We start from the raw sequence: 20,051 nt of genomic DNA, 5'->3' as shown, positions 1-20,051 counted from the left end.
CAAATCCTTCACATGGGTTTCCGGGAGTGATGAGAAGAGTGGTCATTTCCACTTCCCCCGGCGTCTTCTAGCTATTTGGATGTAGTATCATATATGGGCCATTGGTTCCGTTCTTACTCTACACCCTGGTGGACAGACCCTCAACCCTGTAGGATGAGGTCCTCAGTGTGATGTCTTAGCAGCTGAAGATAATTCCAATCTTCTATCTGGCCGGCTGCTTCAGGGTGATGTGACCTCCACTGGGAACAGAAGGTCCTGCAGTCATAACCCATTGCCATACCTCTCTTGCTGTAACATGCGGTCCTCACTCTGAAGTGATGGTATGCAAGATCCATCAGGCATCAGGTAAGCCTTTGGAGAGCGGAGCTCTGGGCATAGAAAAAAAAATCTACATCCAGGGTAGGTATTGATTCTGTTGAGGAAGAACTGCTTCCTCTCCTGGTTGGAGGAGGTCTGATGTAATAAACTGGCCAAGTGAGTGGTTGGTCTTGTCAAGGGACAGTCACTCTGAGGGCTACCATCTCTTGCCCCGACAGGTCAGGCATTCCGTGGCATCACTGGTGAGATAAGTCTCGGAGAGAGGACGTCCCCACACAGCCTCCAGCTTTGCCACCATTGCCATCTGGTCATGGTCCCACTGTGCAAGTACTAGGGTGGCTGAGGACAGAGGCCAGCTGACTTCTACTGGATAAGCCACCTTGTCCACCAGGCTGTCAAGTACTTCCTTAAGGCGGGGAGGGGGTCTCGGGTGGGCTCTGGTTATCTGCCTACTTTCTGCCCAGCCCCCTCCCATTCACAGCCTCTTTCCCAGACCTCCTCATCACTGGCCTTCCAGTCTCGCCCCTTTCTTACCCCTAACCAGAAGCCAACCATTCGCCACTGCCCGGGAATCAGTATATCCTTACCTCAGACCCTTCCCCCTCCCCTAAATCAGATGAGCCAGGAAGCCCTGACCTCCTGTGTTGAGGTTCAAGGAAAGTGCTAGAGGCCCGTCCGGGAGAGGCCGGGGGTTCACTGCCTGCACAGATGGAATCTGGAGAGATATCCCCCTGTGGGCTTCCTCAGCGCCCCAGTGCCTGCCCTCCCCAAGATGCCTTCAGACGGCTCCGGGGCCTTCATGCCTTTGGGACTGAGTGTCCCCATTTCACCTGCAACCACCATTGACTAGTTGCACCCACACTGCCCACGCAGCCCCCTCCCCCAACAGGGCAGGGCAGGCCTTTCCGAGGGAGCCGAAGGGCCTCCGTCCTGAGTGCAGCGTGCAGGCACCGCTGCAAAACCCATGCCACGTGCCATCCCAGAATCCAGGTGGACTGGAGTCCCTAAGAAGTTTCCTAAGGAGGGGCTTCCCTGGTGGCACAGCAGTTAAGAATCCGCCTGCCAGTGCAGGGGACATGGGTTCGAGCCCTGTTCCGGGAAAATCCCACATGCTGCGGAGCAACCAAGCCCGTGCACCACAACTACTGAAGCCCGTGCACCACAACTACTGAAACCTGCACGCCTAGAGCCCGCGCTCCACCAGAGAAGCCACCGCAATGAGAAGCCTGTGCACCGCAATGAAGAGTAGCCCCTGCTCGCCGCAATTAGAGAAAGCCCGTGCACTGCAACGAAGACCCAACGCAGCCATAAATAAATAAATAAATAGATAGATAAACAAACAAACAAACAAATAAATAAGTTGGGGACGTTTGCTAGTCCAGGTAGCCAAGACCTTTCCATTTCAATGGCCACTAGAGATGGGAGAGCAGGCCTTGACCTGGGCAAGGTTAGCACTGAGACCCCAAGACCGGCAAGGACTAGACTCTCAGTGAACGGGTGGGCTAAGGGGGAAAGTTCCACCTAAGGGTGGCACGGAAGATGTTTGTCTTGGCCCAAACTCTGGATAGACAGAAAGTCTCCTCTGTAACTCGGAACCAGGGCCAGCCTTCAAGTCGGCTTGCAGCTCAAGCTTAAGCCATGTGCATTGTCTTGGAAACTGCAAGCTGAGAATCCAACGGAGAGGTCTGAATAGTACCAAAGTGGGTTCCTGGGGTACTAATTACAGGAGGGAGCTGACTTTATGAAAATCTTTCCAGCTGGACATTTATGATTTGTATATATTTCTACATGCATGTTATGCTTCAACTTAAAATTTTCCTTAAACATTTTTAGGGAATGGTTCTCCTTAGAAACTGCCCCGTCCTCAGGCTGTTAAGGCCTGAGGCACAGGCCACGCCATCCAGCTGAAGACCCTGTTTTCTGCGGCACAGCTGCCAGCTGAGACCCTGACAGCAGGAATTGCTAAGTGCTTGGGGCTGACAACAGGGAAATAAACGCAAGCCACCACCAACACCTGGGGCATCTCCTCTTTTAAAAGCTCCCATCACCCCTGCCTTCCCTCATGGGAACACCTGGTCCAGATCAACCCCTAAAAATCAACCCAGCACTATTTCTTGATCAGATCACTGGAAAACAAGCCTTCAGTCAATCCTGGTCTGCCCTGTGAGTTCTTTATTTTAAATTTTTTAAAAAAGTTTTTAATTGAAGTATAGCTGATTTACAACGTTGTGTTAGTTTCAGGTGTACAGCAAAGTGATTCAGACATATATATATATATATTTTTTAGATTCTTTTTCATTATAGGTTATTACAAGATGTTGAACATAGTTCCCTGTGCTATAGGTAGGTAGTAGGTCCTTGCTGTTTATCTATTTTATATATAGTAGTGTGTATGTGTTAATCCCAAACTCCTAATTTATCTTTCTCTCCCTGTTTCCCCTTTGGTAACCATAAGTTTGTTTTCTATGTCTGTGGGTATATTGCTCTTTTGTAAAAAAGTTCTTTTGTATCATTTTTTAGATTCCAAAGAAGATATGGTAAAAGTATGAGATTAGAACACTCCCTAACACCATACACAAAAATAAGCTCAAAATGGATTAAAGACCTAAATGTAAGGCCAGACACTATCAAACTCTTAGAGGAAAACATAGGCAGAACACTCTATGACATAAATCACAGCAAGATCCTTTTTGACCCACCTCCTAGAGAAATGGAAATAAAAACAAAAATAAACAAATGGGACCTAATGAAACTTCAAAGCTTTTGCATAGCAAAGGAAACCATAAACAGGACCAAAAGACAACCCTGAGAATGGGAGAAAATATTTGCAAATGAAGCAACTGACAAAGGATTAATCTCCAAAATTTACGAGCAGCTCATGCAGCTCAATAACAAAAAATCAAACAACCCAATCCAAAAATGGGCACAAGACCTAAATAGACATTTCTTCAAAGAAGATATACAGATTGCCAACAAACACATGAAAGAATGCTCAACATCATTAATCATTACAGAAGTGCAAATCAAAACTACAATGAGATAGCATCTCACACCGGTCAGAATGGCCATCATCAAAAAATCTAGAAACAGGGCTTCCCTGGTGGCGCAGTGGTTGAGAGTCCGCCTGCCGATGCAGGGGACATGGGTTCGTGCCCCGGTCTGGGAGGATCCCACATGCTGCGGAGCGGCTAGGCCCGTGAGCCATGGCCGCTGAGCCTGCACGTCCGGAGCCTGTGCTCTGCAAAGGGAGAGGCCACAACAGTGAGAGGCCCGCGTACCGCAAAAAAAAAAAAAAAAAAAAAAATTTAGAAACAATAAATGCTGGAGAGGGTGTGGAGAAAAGGGAACACTCTTGCACTGCTGGTGAGAATGTGAATTGGTACAGCCACTATGGAGAACAGTATGGAGGTTCCCTAAAAAACTACAAATAGAACTACCATACAACCCAGCAATCCCACTACTGGGCATATACCCTAAGAAAACCATAATTCAAAAAGAGTCATGTACCACAATATTCATTGCAGCTCTATTTACAATAGCCAGGAGATGGAAGCAACCTAAGTGTCCATCATCGGATGAATGGATAAAGAAGATGTGGCACATACATACAATGGAATATTACTCAGCCATAAAAAGAAACAAAATTGAGTTATGTGTAGTGAGGTGGGTGGACCTAGAGTCTGTCATACAGAGTGAAGTAAGTCAGAAAGAGAAAGACAAATACTGTATGCTAACACATATATATGGAATCTAAGAAAAAAAAATGTCACGAAGAACCTAGGGGTAAGATGGGAATAAAGACAAAGATCTACTAGAGAATGGACTTGAGGATATGGGGAGGGGGAAGGGTAAGCTGTGACAAAGTGAGAGAGTGGCATGGACATATATACACTACCAAAGGTAAAATAGATAGCTAGTGGGAAGCAGCCGCATAGCACAGGGAGATCAGCTCGGTGCTTTGTGACCACCTAGAGAGGTGGGATAGGGAGGGTGGGAGGGAGGGAGACGCAAGAGGGAAGAGATATGGGGATATATGTATATGTATAACTGATTCAGTTTGTTATAAAGCAGAAACTAACACACCATTGTAAAGCAATTATACTCCAGTAAAGATGTAAAAAAAAAAAAAAAAAGATATGGTATATATATATATTCAATGGAATATTACTCAGCCATAAAAAAGAACGAAATAATGCCATTTGCAGCAACGTGGATGGACCTACAGATTATCATACTAAGGGAAGTAAGTCAAAGACAAATACCATATATCACTTATATGTGAGCTCTTACTTAGCAATTTGCTTTACAATGACAGCACATTAATTTGTCCCCTTTTGTTGACCGACAAGGAATAAAATAAACACAGAAAATGAGTTGAATTTCATCTCAGCGAATAGGAGACAAGGATCAGTGACAGCTCATCAGATTCCTGGAAATCCTCAGCTGCAAAGGTTACAATGGAACCACCTTTCTGCAGCCAATTTGACAATTTATGCAAAGCACAGCAATTCCAAAAAGGAATTTGGCTATGGAAGTAATTAGTAACAGGAATGCTCACGGACTCTGGCTAAAAAACACAACGGCCATTTTAAACTGCTAAAAAAAAAAAAAAAAAAAACAAAGTGGAAACCACTTAGATATGAAATTTATAAAGTGACTAAGGAAATATTAAACTATCAAGTAGAGTGAAATAAGTTTAAAACTATGTTATACACGTATATTTGGAATCTAAAAAAAAAAGAAAATGGTTCTGAAGAACCTAGGGGCAGGACAGGAATAAAGACACAGACGTAGAGAATGGACTTGAGGACACGGAGAGGGGGAAGGGTAAGCTGGGATGAAGTGAGAGAGTGACATGGACATATATACACTACCAAATGTAAAACAGATAGCTAGTGGGAAGCAGCCGCTTAGCACAGGGAGATCAGCTCCCATAGCACAGGGAGATCAGCTGGGTGCTTTGTGACCACCTAGAGGGGTGGGATAGGGAGGATGGGAGGGAGGGAGACGCAAGAGGGAGGGGATATGGGGATGTATGTATATGTATGGCTGATTCACTTTGTTGTAGAGCAGAAACTAACACACCATTGTAAAGCAATTATACTCCAATGAAGACGTTCAAAACAAAAACAAAAAAACTGTGTTATAGAAGATGCTTCTCCAACTCTGGGGTAGATCAGGTAACCTGGAGAGAGAACAAAGCACAGGGCCTCAGCTCCATTTGACCAGATTTCCAGGCAACTCAGAGGCACCTGACCTTTGAGACCACTCCCAAAGCTGGAAGAATATTCCCAAGGGGAAACGATCTGTCACCAAATGACAAATAACATTAGTTAATGTCATTTTCTTTTGTGAACATATTTGAAAGTGTAGAGATGAAGAGCAGAAAGAGAAGCCTTAGGGCTTCCCTGGTGGCGCAGTGGTTAAGAGTCAGCTTGCCAATGAAGGGCACACAGGTTTGAGCCCTGATCCGGGAAGATCCCACATGCCACGGAGCAACTAAGCCCGTGTGCCACAACCACTGAGCCTGTGCTCTAGAGCCCATGGGCCACAGCTACTGAAGCCCGCGTGCCACAACGACTGAAGCCTACACACCGGGAGTCTGTGCTCCACAACAAGAAAAGACACCGCAGTGAGAAGCCCGCGCACCGCAACCAAGACCCAACACAGCCAAAAATAAACAAATAAATTTATTCATTTATTAATCAATTAAAAAGAAAGAAAGAAAGCGAAGCCTTATGTTTTCTCAGAGGGAAGAAGGGATTCTGGTGTTTCACGTCTTCCTTTGGTTCACCTGAGACGTCCAAACTATTCTACGATTAGAAGCTGACAGACAGGACCTGGCCTGGGTGCTGGAGAACCCCGGGCAGCGGCTCACTGGGGGCCTGTGATCCCAGGCAGCATGGGCCCTCCACAGCCCTGAGCACTCAGATGGGAGGAAAGAGCCTCCCTGGCAGGACCCTGGGGCCCCAGGGTGAGGAAGAGGCAGGGCAGGAGGCGGGGCAGGGGAGCCCCTCCCGAGCCTGAATCTGGGGGAGGTGGCAGGTGCGGCCACAGGCAGACACCTGGCCAGCACAGGGTCCCCTAGAATGAAGCCACTGTGGTCCTGGCGACTCTGCTAGGAGGCTGGAGGGAGGAGCCTGGGTGCCCCCGTGCCAGGACCCCACCCAGTCTGGCCCCTGTGAGGGGCTGCAGACCACCTGCAGGGCTGGCACGGATGCTGCCCCAGCTCCCCCATGCCAGCTGCCCCCAGGCCTCACTGCTGGGCTCACTCAGGCCAGAAGGGGAGCCCCGCCCCTGCCTGGTCCCAGTCCTGGCCCGTGGCCGGGGATGTAAGGAGCCTGGGGTGGGGCCGCAGGGCTCACCAGGTGACGGCTGGGCTCCGTGGCTACGCCTTGGTGGGCCCAGCTCGGTTTTGTGCTGGGGGAGCCCCGGGAGTCTCCTCCTGGGGAATCCTTGTCTCAAGTTTGAAGAAGCCTGAGCCTCGACATCCCAGAGCATGAGGGGTGGAGCCCCCTCCCACCCAGAGACCCACAGGAGGCCTCACTAGCAATCTGTGAGCCCAGGACAAGCCTGTGATCTCTCCCCAGACCCATTTCTGACTCTCCCCCAGCCATCCCAGCAGGTCTCTGTCCTTGTCCTTCAGAGAAGCCACTGGGTGGCCAAGGAGGACATCTCCTCTGTCCCCGCCCTGCTCTCTCCCACCCCTGAGGCCAGCAGTGGCACGCTGGGCCCAGCGGGGGGCAGAGGGGGGATTCGAGTCTGGGGGCTATCTTCTTCCCAGAAGCCAAACCTGGTACTGGGTGCCCTGCACCGCAGGCAAAGGGGGAAGGCGGCAGCTCCTGAGGGCGGGAAGCTCCCTCTGCTTGAAGGGGCCCTGTTCCAGGGACACCCTCACTAGTCCCTGCCCCTGACATTTGCTGGAAACTGCTCCATGCCCTGATGGCTCTCTGCTGCCCCCTTCCTGGGCCCCCTCCCCAGAGACAAGTCCTGTGAGTTGGTCTCACCCTGCAGGGACCCTGAGGAGGGTCCAGCCTGTCCCATGAACCCAGACACCTGGCTGGACTCCAGCCCCAGCCCAGCACCTGCCTCCTGATCCCCAGCCCCAGGTGCCTCCCCTCCTGGCTGGGGTGCAACTTGCTTCCACCTGGTGAGTCAATGGCTGTGATTCCCGCCAGCTCAGAGGTGGGAGGGGACCCGAGGAGCCCCTCTTTCTGGGCCTCCACCCAAGGGGACCTGGGCCCCCTGGGGACTGGTCCGCCAGCATGCTGCTCTGATAGGTGGGGGCTGGGAGCAGGCGTGGAGCTGCGATGGCAGCGGGGCTCCCAGGGGCTCCCTGAGCGGGGAGCCGTCTCAGTAGCTCCTGCCCCTCCTGAGTCTGTGACCCTCAGCTTCCCCACCTCGAGTCACAGGGTGGACTGGGTAGGCGACCCCTCACTCTCCCCTCCTGGCAGCGGCTCAGGAACACCCCCCCAGATGCGGTCAGGCCTGGAGCTGCCTCTCCTTCCTGGCCTGCCTGTGCCTGGGTCCCCAGCGTCGCCCCTTTCTGCTCCGAGACTGTCCGCGATGCTTCGCCACAGGCTCGGGGTCAGAGTTTCAGCACAAACGTCGAGCGTGAAGAGACCTTGGGGCGCCGGCCCCCACCCTCCCTGACTGAAGCTCTCCAGCCCTCTCCACCCTGCCTGCGGCACAGAAACACCTGACAGGTCACTGGGCGTACTTCGCACAGAACAGCACTTCTGTATCCCATGTCCCTGCCCATGGGGTGGCCTGTCCCCCGCCACGTCCCCTGTGCCCTGTAGAAACTTCCCTCCCCTCCCCTTCCCATAGGGCCCCAGCCTGTGCCTTCTTCTCACAAACTTTGGGCACTTGTCCTCCGATGGCTCCTCCAAAGTCCTCACCCGAGCCCCTCCTGCCACCACCTGGAGGCCCCCAGGGCCCCCCCTCCAGTGCTCTGGGCCCTTCAGGTGAGTCTGGGGGTGGTGGTTGTAGGCTCTGGTTGGGGAAGTGGTGGTGAGGGGCAGGGAGGGGTGACCTGCTCAGGCCCCAGGGGAGCCCCTAATCCCAGGTCCGGAGACCTGCCCGGGGGCCTGTTCAGCATCTCGTGCCAGGGGCTGAGGTGAGGGCAGAGCTGGCCATGGCCCCCTCCTCCGGCCTGGAGGCTTTGGGTCTGCACACTGAGTCCTCGAGGGAGAGGCCCGGGGGCCTCCCCTGAACACCTGTGACCCGGCTTGGCATGGGGAGAGGCCGGGCCACATGTTGCTGGGGAGCTGAGGTGTGTCATGTAGGTAGGTGTGTCCCCAGAGCCTGTGTCCGGCCACCATGGGCAGGTGAGGGAAGGGGTCCCCTGGACACTGCAGGTGCTGGTCGGGGAGGCTGGGCCACCTGGGGCTCCTCTTCCCCTCGAGAGGAGAGCGGAGCCGGTGGTGGAGCTGGACCAGGCAGGTCAGTGTTAGGCTTGACCCGAGGGCCTCGTGGCCCATCCGGACCCAAGAGGGGGACACTGAGGCCCAGAAACCAGGTGTCCTGCTCATGGTCTCGTTCTGGGGCAGTGCCGGGACCTCAGTCCTTCCCCTGCTCTGACACACTGCCTGCTTTCACCTCCCCCCACCCCTCAGGCTGAGCGCCGCCGCCTCCAGGAAGCCCTCTGCTTTGTCTTTCCCTCCACCTGCGCCAGTCTCTCCAGCGAAGTTAGCGCTGCCATCTCACCCGCTTGTGTTCACGCTTTCTGTCCCGTTCCCTCCTCGCGCTGGGCCTGTCCTGCGTCTCTGACCTCGGCGCCATTACTTCCTTGTGTCCAGGTCTCTCGGCTATCTGCCTCCCCCATCCAGGCAAAGCAGCCCCTGCGCAGGCGCGGGGAGTGGGCGGTGGCTTCTGGCTCCCCCTGCCGGCAGTGCTGGTCCTCTGCATCAGATTCCCCATCCCGATGCCCTGGCCAGTCAGGGGGCGGGGGTGGCTGGGCAGTACCAAATCATGGCCCCCTCATGCTGTTTCTCACCCCTGCGTGGAGCAGGACCTTCTCCAGGGTCCAAGGATGCCAGGCGGCCTGCAGAGTAGCAGTGGGCTGGGCCGGAGCTGGGGCAGCGGGACTGGAGGGGGTGAGCAGCCTCGCTGTAGCCCAAGGCCCTCGGAGCTCCACTTCCAGAGGCCCCTGGGAGGCCCCCCCGGGACCCTCTCCAGTGTGGCCGAACTGCCCCTGACACAGGCCTCCTCCTGAGCCATCCTGGCTGTTGTGAGCTCCGTGGTCAGGTAGGAGCACCTGCAGGTCCCACCAGGTCCCAGCTGTGCCGAATGACCTCACCCAGCCAGTGACCCAGCAGCCCAAGGCGGGGTGCCCAACCTTCCTCACAGGCGAGGCTCCGGGGCCAAGCGGAGAGCAGCCCCGCTAGAGCCCAGGCCCACGGGTTAGTTCAAGACCCAGGAGTGGGGGGCACGAGCCAGCTTCCCCTGGATGACACGGAGGAAGATGATGGGGGGCAGGTCGACCCCAGAGTGATGTCCACATGCCTTGGTATCATTAGGGCTTTGGGCTGATGCTTAACTAGCTCAATTTAAGCAAGTTCTTCAGATCCTGGACAACTTTAGTAAGAACAGGAAACACCAAGGCACCAAGAAGGGGTAAGACACTCCTGCGCTCTCCTCATGTATTGTGAGTGTCTGTGGTTTCCCAGGAGTCTAAAGGATGTGCACGTACCTTCGGGGTCAATATATTCATTCATTTTTGAAAAAACAAAAAAGTGCCTTTAGGAGAAGTTAATACAAATAACATATGTGCTTTAAAAATAAAGGGAGAGGGCTTCCCTGGTGGCGCAGTGGTTGAGAGTCTGCCTGCCGCTGCGGGGGACGTGGGTTCATGTCCCGGTCCGGGAGGATCCCACATGCCGCGGAGCGGCTGGGCCCATGGGCCATGGCCGCGCCGCTGGGCCTGCGCGTCCGGAGCCTGTGCTCCGCGGCGGGAGGGGCCACGGCGGTGAGAGGCCCGTGTACCGCAAAAAAACAAAAAACAAAAAATAAAGGGAGAGACCACCTGCTTCCAGCCTGGGCCCAAACGTGGGAGGTGATAGGACCCACCGAGGGATTCGGCGAGTGAAAAAGATCTAAGGAAAGTGGTCATGTTGGCCGAGGTCTTCGAACCCTGGGAAGAAGTTTGAAAAAAGCAAAACAGTGATTAAAATCGAGTTGACTCGAAGTTGTTGGGTTATTTGGAAGGTGTTAAAGGCTTATGAAGCTTTATGGCCAAACAGAACATTGGATGACAGAAAACCCTCAGCTCCCCTACTGTAACTGGTCACACAACAAACTCATCCCTGAGTAAATGGTCTGCTCCTTACAAAAGAGGGAAGATACTATGTTCTTGTCTTAGCTTCTTCGAAGATAAAACTCTTGGGACTTCCCTGGCAGTCCAGTGGTTAAGACTCTGTCTTCCACTGCAGGGGGTGTGGGTTTGATCCCTGTTTGGGGAACTAAGGTCCTGCATGCCTCAGGGTGTGGCAAAAAACAAAACAAAACGAAACAAAAAACCAAACAACTCTTGTGTAGCTAATTTTCTGTGTTTAGTCTGTCTAGAATTAAAAGAACCATTTCTTGGCCTCAGGCTGTCAGAGCAGGGCTGGCATCTCCTCCCCTCCTGACTCTGATCTTGCCTGTCCCAAATTCAAAGCAAAAAGACATCAAACTCTCTCTACAACAGTCTCTCCCTGAGTTTTCCCAGACGGCCACTGGACTACATCAAAGATTTATCCTCCACTTGCAGGAAACAGATCTTATAAGTAACTTGACTTGGTTTGCATTGTCCAGATTTTAATTCAGTTCAGCACTATTGAGAACTGCCCTGTGTATCATGACAACAACAGGAGAATCTGGCAAATCAAGTGTTCACCATCCCTTGGTTCTGTGTATTCAAATAACATCTAAGAATATTTCAGCCATTGTGTGTTCGCAATAGAAGCAACCTCACCTTGCTGTTCAAAGGCTAGACTGAATGAACTTTTTATTTATTTTTTTAAGTTGCTGATTTTATTTTTTATAATTTTTAAGTTCTCACTTTTACTTTTTAAACTTTTTTTTTTTTTGTGGTACGCAGGCCTCTCACTGTTGTGGCCTCTCCCGTTGCGGAGCACAGTCTCCAGACGCACAGGCTAAGCGGCCATGGCTCACGGGCCCAGCCACTCCGCGGCATGTGGGATCCTTCCGGACTGGGGCACGAACCCGTGTCCCCTGCATTGGCAGGCGGACTCTCAACCACTGCGCCACCAGGGAAGCCCCTTAACTTATTTTTTTTAAGTATATTTTATTGTGTATCCACTGAACTTGAGAGGAGAGAGGTTGGGAATGGGGTTGGCTCCACAGGCAAAACCAATCACAGCTGCAAAGGACCAGGTGATGCTTTGCTTTCTTCTGTAAAATGTAATCTCGGAAATGAAAGCAGACACCATTCTATTTATATGTAGCCAGGGCTTAATCTCAACCAGCGCCAGTATTGTGTGCTAGAAACGCCGCCTGGAGTGGAGAAGGAACTGGCCCCCAGACTGTAAGTTCCTCAAGGGGGCGCACTTACCCTCCTGTGAAGCAGCTTAGTGGTGTATCCTGGAGAAGTAATTGTACAGGAAAAAAAATACTGTCCATATCCCTGTACCCTAGGACCCTCTTTTGTGGCACCTGTCACATCCTGCTCCCAGGTATAGTTTTAGTATACTGTATAGTGTGCAGGCACGTCTACTCTAACAACATTTATGCATCTTAAAACAGTTACCTTCTGGGGCTTCCCTGGTGGCGCAGTGGTTGAGAGTCCGCCTGCTGACGCAGGGGACACGGGTTCGTGCCCTGGTCCGAGAAGATCCCACATGCCACGGAGCAGCTGGGCCCGTGAGCCATGGCCGCTGAGCCTGCGCGTCCGGAGACTGTGCTCCGCAACGGGAGAGGCCACAACAGTGAGAGGCCCGCGTACTGCCAAAAAAAAAAAAAAAAAAGTTACCTTCTGCAAACTTGCTCAGTAAAAATACCATACTTATGGAAGAACAAGATTGGGGCAGACCAGTCCAAATGTACAGAATGTCGAACGCAAAGCCCTGAAGACTCAACAGTGCGTCCTAATCCCAGTAAAAATACTAGCACAGGTAAGTCAAAAAAATCATATATATATATATGTATATATATATATTGAGGTATAGTTGATTCACAATGTGTTCATTTCTACTGTACAGCAAAGTGATTCAGCTACACATACATACATTCTTTTTCATATTCTTTTCCATTATGGTTTATCACAGGATATTGGATATAGTTCCCTGTGCTCTACGGTAGGACCTTGTCATAGGACCTTGTTATTTATCCACCCTATATATAATAGTTTGCACCTGCTGATCTCAAACTCGCAATCCATCCCCCTCCCTTGGAAACAATGTCTTGAATGGACTTTTTAAAAAGCAGTTTCTAGGTCTAAAATACTTGTCAGTGGTGACAATCAAACATGTTTTGTGGGATAAACTAAAATGACCTGGAAGTTCTTCCAATGTCCATTTGCACGACAGTCATTGGCTAGATGCTTAACTGATCTTGTTCTCAGGAGAAGACTCATCTCTTCCATCTGACACGTGGGTTGTGATAGTGATAGAACTTAGTGACTCTGGCTAACTGTCATCAACAGGTGGTTTCCACTTCTCCGTCACTTACTGAAAGGCCTGTGCTTCAAACTACACATCAGAGTCAGAATCTCCTAGAAGGAAACACTTCACCTCCAATGACTGTACCAGTCCCCTGATCCACTGACACAGTAGAGACTGGACTTGGGACACAGGCTTCCCAGGGTCACCTGCCACAATTTCCACAAACAGACAAGCCGACTGACGGGTGACATCCTGGGATTTAGTCCAGAAACGTTAGTAAACTGCTCAATGAGACAAGAGTTAACTAGCTAAGCCTACGTGGACCAAATGGATTCAGCGGTGTTCTATTTTATGGGTTTGGGACTAGCATTTTTGTTCACCGCTAAACCTTGGCTTACCAGGTGACACTTGGAACCTGGAATAAAACATTTCAAATGGCTTTGTGTCCGACTGGCTGCCTGTGTCCATTTCATCGAAGTTACACAACGTGTCTGCATAGCTGTTCACAGCTCTCGCAGGCTTTACTTCTGCTGGATCAGGAGTAGCGTCCCCTCTCATCTCTCGTTTCAGTAATTTGAGTCTCTCGTAGTCCATCCACCTGAATGTTTGTCAACTTGTTGGATCTTTTCAGAGAACCGACTTCTGGTCTCATTGACTATTTTCCCCTCACTTTTCTCTTCTCTGTTTCATTTATCTCTGCCCTGTATTTCCTTCCGTCTCCTAGCTTTGGGCTTAGTGTTCTTTTTTCCAGTTGCTTAAGCTGTGAAGTTAGGTGGTTGATTTGAGATCTTTATTTTCTTAATGTAAGCATTCATGGCTATAACTTTCCCCTTAGCGCTGCTTCCTCTGAATCCCACACATTTTGGTTTGTTGTTTTTTGTTTTCACTTGTCTGTAACTTCTAATTACCCTTGTGATTTCTTCTTGATCCATTGGTTGTTTAGATTATGTTTACCTTCCAGTTTTTGAATTTCAGTTTCCTAACTTATCCCCTTGTGGTCAGAGAAGATATTCTATATGATATGCATCTCTCTAAATCTATGGAGACTTAATTTGTGGCCTAACATATGGTCTAGGGTAGAAAACATCCCGTGTTCCCTTGAAGAATGTGTATCTTACTGTTGGGTAGGGTGTTCTGCACATGCCTGTTAGGTATAGTTGATTTATAGAGGAATTGACCACTACAGTCTTCTGTCTGGTTGCTCTGTCCGTTATTGGGAGGGGGATAGTCAAATCTCCCACTATTGTGGAGCCAAGTGTCTCACCCTTTAGATTTTTTATTCGACTACTCTGGCCTGCCATGAGGTACATATATGTCTATTACTATATCTTCTTGCTGTATTGAACCTTTTATTATTTTGTCTTGTAACAATTTTTTTACTTAAAATCTAATTTGTCTAACATTAGTATAACCAACTTTGCTCTCTTCTGGCTACTCTTGGCACAGAATCTTTCCTACCTTTTTTACTTTCAATCTGTTTGTGTCTTTAGATCTCAGGGGAGTCTCTTGTAGACATAGTTGGATCATGTGTGTTTGACAGAATGGATACTCTTGACTGGACAGTTTAAATGTAAATGGACTAAAGTAAATGGATTAAAGTAACTACTGATAACAGGGACTCCTGTCGTCTGGCTGTTTTCCATGCGCTTTGTAACTTTTTGTCCTGCTTTCCTACATTACTGTCATCTTGTGTGTGTAGCTGAATTCTATGGTGAAACACAAATTCCTTATTTCCTTTTAATTAAGAAAATTAAATGTTTTATAATTTTATTTATTTTGGCCGTGCCGGGTCTTAGTTGCAGCACATGGGATCTTCGTTGCGGCATGTGGGCTCTTAGCTGCGGCATGCAGACTTAGAGCTATTTTCTCTGTGGTTGCCATGTGGATTACATTGAACATCTTAAGGTTATAACACTCTAATTTCAATTTATACCAGCTGAACCTCAGTATCAAACTCTGCTCCTTTACAGCTCCATCCCTTTTAGCTGTTGTCACAAAACTATATCTTTAGACACTTTGTGTCCCAAAACATGAACTAATAGCTAAATGCATTAGTCTTAAATTATACAGAAAACAAATCGTGGAGTTACAAACCAAGGTTACATCAATATCTTTTATAACAGCCCATGTATATCCTGAGGTCTTTGTCTCTCCACCTGGCTTAACGTTACTGTCCAGTGTCCTTTCCCTTTACCCCACAGGACTCCTTGAGCATTTCTTGCAGGCCTGGTCTAGTGGCAACCAACTCCCTCAGCTTTCGTTTATCTGAAATGTCTTTTTTCTCCCTTACATCTGAAGGACAGTTTTGCCAGATATAGGATTCTTGGTTGACAGAGGTTTTTGTTTCAGCACTTTGAATCTATTAACTCACTGCCTTCTGGCCTCCAAAGTTTCTGGTAAGAAATCCGCTTTAGATCTTATTGAGGATCCCTCGTACGTGATGAGGCACTTCTCTTGCTGCTTTCAAGATGCTCTTTCTATCAAATGTGTGATTATAGCAGGTGTGGGTGTGGCTCTCTGCATTCATCTTATCTGGAGTTCACTGAGCTTCTTGGACATTTATATCCACATGTTTCATCATATTTGGGAAGATTTCAGCCATTATTTCTTCAAATATTCTCTCTGATGCTTTTTCCTTTCTTATTCTGTGACTCTCACAATGTGTATGTTGGTCCACTTGATAGTTTCTGACTGATCCCTTAGATTCTGTTCACTTTTCCTCTATCTTTGTCTGTTCTTCAGACTTGGTAATTTCCATTGCCCTATCTTCCGGCTCACTGACTTTCTTTTGCCTACTTAAATCTGCCTTTGAATCTCTCTGGCAAATTTTTCATTTCAGTTATCATACATTTTTAGCTCCAGAATTTTTGGGGTTTCATTTCAGGTTTTCCAACTCTTGACATTTCCATTTTGTTTATACATCATTTTCTTGACTTTTTCCACATCTTATTTCTTTGGGCATATTTAAGATAGTTGTGTTAAAGTCTTTGTCTAGGAGATCTTCCATCAGATCTTTTCCAGGAACTGTTTTGTTGATTTCTTTTTCCTTTGAATGGGCCGTACTTTTCTTTCTTTGCCTTGTGTTGCTGTCGTTGAAAACTGGACATTTGAATCTATTGTGGTATATCTGGAAATCAGATTCTCCCCCTTCCCCAGAGCTTCCTGGGGGATTTGGTTAGTTTTGTTCCTTGAGGGTTGTCTTTATGCCAAGGATCAGCATAAAGTGTAAACTTAAGGTCTTCTCAGCTCTTTTCTGAGCCTACATCTGTCCTGGGCATGTGCTGTCATCTTCTGGCTGTCACTGTATATGTAATTGTTTTTGAGTGCCCTAGTCTTCAATATCCGGCTCCCAACAGAGGAAAAAGAAAAATGAAAGTGGGAAGGGCACTGGCCTATTATATCCCCTGGAAGTCACTTCAGCTGGAGGGAGGTGGATCGCAATAATGGGGGAGGGGCAACATCAAAGGTTGCCTCCCTCTTTGGACCCCTGTGATCACAAGAGTAGCTGGAGCACACATCTCCACTGTTGGCAAGACAGGGTCCTTTGGGCCCACCCTGACCCTGAAGGCTGTATGGAGGGTGCACACAGCTGGCTCCCACAGGGCTGAGGGTGGAGGATGGGCATCTGCTGTGCTAAGACCTGAAAATGACTAAAGTTACATGCAACTTACTGTCCAAGTCTTTGCCTAGATGCTGAAAGCCTTCGGTAGACTATGGAGTCCCCAGATAGTAACATCGGACAGATTCTGCCAGGGCAATTGTTGGCTAGGTGGTAAGACAGATTTCAGGGCTTCCTACTCTGCCATCTTCCCAGAATCCTTTCTGTAAGCAAACTTTTATAAACCAGCAACTTTACTAAAGTCACATATTAATTGTCACTTATCTGTAGATCCTTTGAGGTTTTCTCTATGGACAAGGATATCTGAGTTATGCCAGTTTTATTCATACTGCTGCTGTGTCTGTTTATTAAGCCATTTAGTTAGTGTTTAATTTTAGTTGAATTCTTATAACTTTCATTTCTAGAAGGTCTAATTGAATCTCTTACAAATCTCCATGGTCATTATTTAGGGTCATTTCCTTACCATTTTAAGGAAAAATATAAAGTAAATTCTGGGGGCACAGGTTCAATCCCTGGTGGGGGAACTAAGATCCCGCAAGACATGTGGCCAAAAAAACCCCAAAAAACAGCAACAACAACAAAAAGATGTTATATTTAAACCCAATTATAATTACATTAACTATAAATGGAATAAATTCTCAATTTATGAAACAAAGATTATCAGATTAGATTTTAAAAATCAAACTACTGTTGTTATGAGACACACATTTAAAATGTAAAGATGCATACGGTTTGAAACAAAGAGTAGAAAATTATAGTGGTGCAATAGTAACTAGAAGTTGATTTCATCTCTTTGAAAATATAAAGTATAATTCTGTGTCTGATAATCCCATTCTATCCAGTTATATGATTCTGCTGGCATGCTCTCATGGTGTTTCACTTCCAGTGTGCTTTGTCATTTTTGATAGTAAGATGCCTCTTCTCCTTGGAAATACATTGGGATGTTTATGAATCCTAAGCTGAACTGTGTTTCTTTTTTTTTTTAAGTGAATGTTTTTGTTTTTGAATTTGTTTATTTTATTTATTTTATTTTTGGCTGCACTGGGTCTTTGTTGCTGCACGAGGGCTTTCTCTAGTCGCGGTGAGCAGGGGCTACTCTTCATTGTGGTGTGCGGGCTTCTCATTGCAGTGGCTTCTCTTGTTGTGGAGCATGGGCTCTAGGTGTGCAGGCTCAGGAGTTGTGGCACATGGGGCTTAGTTGCTCTGCAGCATGTGAGATCCTCCTGGACCAGGGCTCGAACCCGTGTCCCCTGCATTGGCAGGTGGATTCTTAACCACTCTGCCACCAGGGAAGCCCTGAACTGTGTTTCTTAAAGAACAACTGCAGTGCTCTAGCTTTAATACACTTTAGCTGGAGGATGAAATCCAGCAGATCATTCCAGGAATTGTTATGCACTGAACTGCATTCCTCCAAAATTTATATGTTCACATTTTAACTCCTAGTACCTCAGAGTGTGACTGTATATGGAGGGAGGGTCTTTAAAAGGTAATTATATTAAAATATAGATATTAAGGTGGGCCCTAATCCATTATGACTGGTGTCCTCATAAAAAGAGGAGATTAGGACACAGACACAGAGAGAAGACCATGTGAGCACACAGGGAGAAGACAGTCATCTTTAGGTCCAGAGAGAGGCCTCAGGAGAAACCAGCCCTGACAGCACCTCAGTCTCAGACTTCCAGCTTCCATCATTGTGAGAAAATGAATTTTTGTTGTTTAAGCCACCCAATCTGTGGTGCTTTGTTATAATAACCCTAGCAGGGACTTCCCTGGGGGCGCAGTGGTTAAGAATCCACTTGCCAATGCAAGGGACATGGGTTTGAGTCCTGGTCTGGGAAGATCCCACATGCCACGGAGCAACTAAGCCCGTGTGCCACAACTACTGAGCCTGTGCACCTAGAGCCCGTGCTCCACAAGAGAAGCCACTGCAGTGAGAAGCCTGAGCACCTCAACAAAGAGTAGCCCCTGCTCACCGCAACTAGAGAAAGCCCACAGGCAGCAACAAAGACCCAACACAGCCCAAAATAAATAAATAAATTAATTAATTAGTTAATTTTTTTAAAAAAGAGATCATTGGTTCTGGATGAAATCATCTTTAAAAAAAATATAACCCTAGCAAACTAAGACTGGAATTAAGTTTTTCTTGGTTGCTAATAATCAACCAATTGTGATATTAAATGGCCACAAGAAAAGATCTATGTGCTTGCATGTCAGGTAGAAGTTTGAAGAAAAGCACTTTCTGAGCAGGAGCTGGCACCCCATGAAGACAGAATGAAATCCGTGCCAGTTCTTGCTGCCTCTGGCCTTGGTGATATGGGTATTCTGCAGAAGACTGGGGTCCTTCATCACAGAGCTAAACGCATACACACCTGGTCCAGGAGTCAGAGAAGCTGAAGGAGGATCTAGGGGAAGGTGGAGCAGGTTGAGGCCCAGCTATAGCCTCACGTCTATAGGTCAGTCAGCATGTCAGCAAACACCTGTGTGAGCTACAAAACGGAGACTGCTTCCCTCAGCCTTCCAAATCTGTGTTTAGGTCTATTTGTCAAACACTGATATGGTTATACCAAACTTCTAGGTATTATTGCACCACTATAATTTTCTATTCTTTGTTTCAAACATTATGCATCTTTACATTTTATTTATTTATTTATTTATTTATTTATTTTGTTACGCGGGCCTCTCACTGCTGTGGCCTCTCCCCCAGCGGAGCACAGGCTCCGGACGCACAGGCTCAGCAGCCATGGCTCACGGGCCCAGCCGCTCGGCGGCATGTGGGATCCCCCCGGACCGGGGCACAAACTCGTGTCCCCTGCATCGGCAGGCGGACTCTCAACCACTGCGCCACCAGGGAAGCCCCCATCTTTACATTTTAAATGTGCATCTCATAATAGCAGTAGTTTGATTTTTTAAATCTAATCTGATAATCCTTGTTTCATAAATTGAGAATTTATTCTATTTATAGTTAATGTAATTAAATTATAATTGAGTTTAAATATAACATCTTTTTTTTTTTTTTGGCTGCATGGCTTGCAGGATCTTAGTTCCCCCACCAGGGATTGAACCTGTGCCCCCAGAAGCGTGGAGCCCTAACTACTGGATTGCCAGGGAATTCCCTAAATATCTTATGTTCTGCTTTCTATTTGTCCTGCCTATTCTATTTTCTTTTTCCCACCTCTCATGTCATCTTGTAGATATTTTATTTTTTCATGTTTTGATTAAATATTCTATTTGTTACACTAAAGTTTTAAATATTCGCACTTAACTCATCAAAGTTTAAAGTTAATCAAAACCTTTCTGGGGACTTCCTTGGTGGTCCAGTGGTTAAGAATCCACCTTCCAATGAAGGGGGACATGGGCTTAGTTGCTCCGCAGAATGTGGGATCTTCCCGGACCAGGGCTCAAACCCATGTCCCCTTCCTTGGCAGGCAGATTCTTAATCACTGCGCCACCAGGGGAGTCCCCAGCCATTAGCTCTTAATATGCTTTTTTGTGGTCTAATCTCTGCCTTT

The 20,051-nt window shown here is 48.0% G+C and overlaps 1 long non-coding RNA gene across 1 annotated transcript in view; it reads right to left on the bottom strand.

Moving 5' to 3' along the window:
- LOC132488966 (uncharacterized) overlaps positions 1-20,051 on the bottom strand; it is a 57,086-nt gene that overhangs the window by 32,811 nt on the left and 4,224 nt on the right. Inside the window, exon 2 of the long non-coding RNA XR_009531829.1 lies at positions 12,071-12,264. This is a non-coding gene — a long non-coding RNA (uncharacterized LOC132488966). The remainder of the gene's footprint in view (positions 1-12,070; positions 12,265-20,051) is intronic.

This window comes from Mesoplodon densirostris, chromosome 4, assembly GCF_025265405.1.
Source record: "Mesoplodon densirostris isolate mMesDen1 chromosome 4, mMesDen1 primary haplotype, whole genome shotgun sequence".
Classification (NCBI taxonomy): domain Eukaryota; kingdom Metazoa; phylum Chordata; class Mammalia; order Artiodactyla; family Ziphiidae; genus Mesoplodon; species Mesoplodon densirostris.
Note: the sequence above shows the minus strand (reverse complement) of the source record. Positions and strands in the feature narration are given on the sequence as shown.